General features: G+C 41.9%; 1 pseudogene; it reads right to left on the bottom strand.

Annotated features, from left to right (window-relative positions):
- Positions 1–925: 925 nt before the first annotated feature.
- LOC114884443 lies at positions 926–1,526 on the bottom strand (annotated as a pseudogene).
- Positions 1,527–3,564: the final 2,038 nt, after the last annotated feature.

Here is a 3,564-nt window from a genome sequence, read left to right as displayed (position 1 = left end):
GTGTTAAATGCCTGCCTGCACTATCACGTTTCATCCTCACAATAACCCTTCAAGGTTCCCTGATCCTCATATGTTGTCCCTTTTATTGTTATGTAATATTATACATGGACTCAAATAATTTGTAGAAAAAGAAGAATAAATAGTTTAAAATCAAACACAAATCATATTTTCCTCATGAGTTTAAAAATAACCAATCATCAGACCATGAATGAATCTCATAGATCATCTAGTCCATGCCTCTGAACACACACGTTCTGACTGATTAGTTTCTTTCTTCTTTTTTTAAGCTCCGAAGATTATTCTGATAACTAGCCAGGTTGTAAAGCAGTAACCCATTCCAATTATCTCATTTTATAAGAGATTGGAAGGAGAAAGATGGCGTTAACATTTGCTGAATGCCTACCACACTGCTACCTGCTTACCAACCTTAGTTAACAAGGGGTGAACTGAAAGTAAGTATGTCAGGGAATTTGCCCAAAGAAAATGAGCTGGGTCATGGCAGACCCATGTTTCTTCTGTCCTAGCTTCAAAGTCTTTCCTCTACCTAACTAAAACCAAACTATTTAATTAGCATAAGTCTTTTACATAGATGATCACATTTATTTTTTGTAAAAAAAGATATCACAAAATAAGTACTATTATTATTCCTATTTTATGCAAGTGAAGAAATTGAGGCCACTACAGATGTAATTAGCCTAATGTCAGTTAGCTAGTACATGGTGAAGGTAGGGCTTGAATCCAGATTTTTTTTCCATTTTAGGGGTAAATTTTAATAGAGCATGCAAGTTTTAACTCTTAGACCTTAAACAAAACTTTGAAGTTCCTGCTTGTTTCAGAATGGTTTTATGGGGAACCTAATCTGTAACAAAAAGTTGGCATTCAGTGCAAAGGTGCCAACGTTTTCCAGCAAAATGTACAAAAGTTCTCAGGGGCATGGGGCAAGGAGGTGCTCAGACATTTTCAACAGCAGGCGTTCTCTCATCCTCTTGACGGGAGTTGGGAGAGAACCACTGGAAGAGCTTCATCAAACACCATGTAGCGACCTCGCTGTGTCAGAGCCCAGCATTCTTGGTGTTGCACAGCACAGATGTCTTCAACCATGGCTACACATTGAGGAGACCTGACGGCAGTCAGCCTTTCCTTCAGTTTCAGTCATGTCTTTATCATCCCTAAGGTCAAGTTTAGCTCCCATTAGGACGAGGGACGTGTTGAGACAACGGTGTCACACTTCAGGATACCACTTTGCATGGACATTTTCACAAGATGCAGGACTCACAAGAGAAAAGCAATTTAAGAGTACGTCAGCTTGTGGAGAGGATAGGGATGTGATCTGTCATCATCTTCTTGTCCAGCTGCATCCATAAGCCCAGATTCACCAGTTTTCCATCTGCCATAACATGGGAAGAATAGTTGTCAAAGATGGTGGGGATCTATTCTCCAGGAAATGCATTGGTGGCATCCCACATCAGTAGGCAAGTTTTACTTACAACTCCATCTCCCACCACCACCCACTTGACAACCTCCATCTGGGCATCAGCGGTGGGGCACAGGGTGCCAGGGTCTCTGCTACCTTGCCCTCTACAACTGGAAGCTGAAGCCCAGCAGCGGCCACCACGCAAACCTCCAGATTTTTTATTTCTCAGTCTTGTGCTTCACACTCACTGGCTTCCTTCGCTGAGTACAGATGTGCAGATCTCACGCTCTTTCCTATACCTGCCTTTGACATTTCATTGTGTTTTGCACCTATTGCAACTTTATATTGCAGTATCATGGCATTAATTTTAAATCCCCACCAGTGCTGCAAGGTAGAGAGGAAAGTTCATGGTTCTGGAATCAGATGGGCCTGGCTTTTAATCCCCTCTCTTGCCGGTTTTGAGATCTTGGGCAATGACAATAATTTCCAACATTCATTGAGAGTTTATATGTTCCAGTGATGCTGAGAGCTTAATATGCATTAATTCATTCACTCTTCAAGAAAGGAGGTAAGGCTTCCCTGGTGGCACAGTGGTTGAGAATCTGCCTGCTAATGCAGGGGACACGGGTTCGAGCCCTGGTCTGGGAAGATCCCACATGCCGCAGAGCAACTAGGCCCGTGAGCCACAACTACTGAGCCTGCGCGTCTGGAGCCTGTGCTCCGTGACAAGAGAGGCCATGATAGTGAGAGGCCCGCACACCACGATGAAGAGTGGCCCCCGCTCGCCACAGCTGGAGAAAGCCCTCACACAGAAACGAAGACCCAACACAGCCAAAAATAATAAATAAATCAATAAACTCCTACCCCCAACATCTAAAAAAAAAAAAAAAGAAACGAGGTAAATGGGAGGGAGACGCAAGAGGGAGGGGATATGGGGATATACGTATATGTATAGCTGATTCACTTTGTTATACAGCAGAAAGGAACACACCATTGTAAAGCAATTATACTCCAATAAAGATGTTTTAAAAAATAAAATAAAGCTTATGGACTTACAATATGAAAAAAAATAAATGTTATCTGAACTGTCAAAAAAGAAGAGGTAAAAACCATTAATATTTCCATTTTATGGAAGAAGAAACTAAGAGAATCAGTTTTCTTATGTGTAAAGTGATGATAGTCACATCTAATGTGCCAGGTTGTCATGAGGCTTACATGCGATGAGCTATAAAAAGTGCCTAGAACACACACATAAATCTTTGTCACCGTTCCTCCCCTCCCCTTCGCCTTTCTCCCTTGAGCACAGAGACCTCATCTCTACTGCTTGTGCTTCCACCCAGAGTCAGTGGAAGTGGTGAGCATGTAGCAGAGACATGTAAGTATTATCAACAGTCAATTTGGTAGATTGGAAGTCTCCTAAAATTTGATCTTAACTCCTCTTTCACCAAAGATACCAAATAAACCCATGCTGACCTTTGTCATTTTCTCTGACTTTCACTAGTCATGCAGTAAACACAGCTGGTGAAACAGCTACACTTCACTGTAATAACAGCGACTTGACATGTTCCACCATCATGTTCTGGACGCAATTGACTAAGAAAAACCCACATCTGATTATGACAAGATGCAAACGATGTAACTCAGTGCTTTGCCACTCTGGCCATGAAAATCGCCTGGGAAGCCCTTTAAAAATGTTGATGCCTGGCTCTGCTCCGGAGATTCTGATTTATTTGGTCTGAAGTGAGGCCCAGACTTTTAAAATGCTTAAGTTCTTTGGATGACTCTAACGGGTAGCCAGGGTGTCAAGTAACTGATTTACCTATGCACATGAATGAGAAATTCATTTTAGCCAGTCAAATTACTATTTAGGGTGAGAAATCTGTCTCTCTGCATGTGATATCATTTGGACTAAAGCCACATGTATTAGCATTGTTCAGTAACCACAGAGGGAAACTGAAAAAAATCCAATCTAGACCAGGATCAGTAAATACACAGCTGCCCCCTTGTGCCCACAATCACACTTCTCTTCCCCACTCAGTCATAGTCTTGCATCCCTTCCCAAGAGAGCATCTTGGTTGTCACATGAGATGGAGCTTAGTCTTGCACAAGATATACATACACTTGAAAAGCTATTATAAGGACTTCCCTGG

This window comes from Monodon monoceros, unplaced genomic scaffold (assembly GCF_005190385.1).
Source record: "Monodon monoceros isolate NGI ecotype Baffin Bay Population unplaced genomic scaffold, NGI_Narwhal_1 Super_Scaffold_5, whole genome shotgun sequence".
Taxonomy (NCBI): domain Eukaryota; kingdom Metazoa; phylum Chordata; class Mammalia; order Artiodactyla; family Monodontidae; genus Monodon; species Monodon monoceros.
The sequence above is the reverse complement of the archived record's forward strand: the minus strand, read 5'-3'. Positions and strand labels throughout refer to the sequence as shown.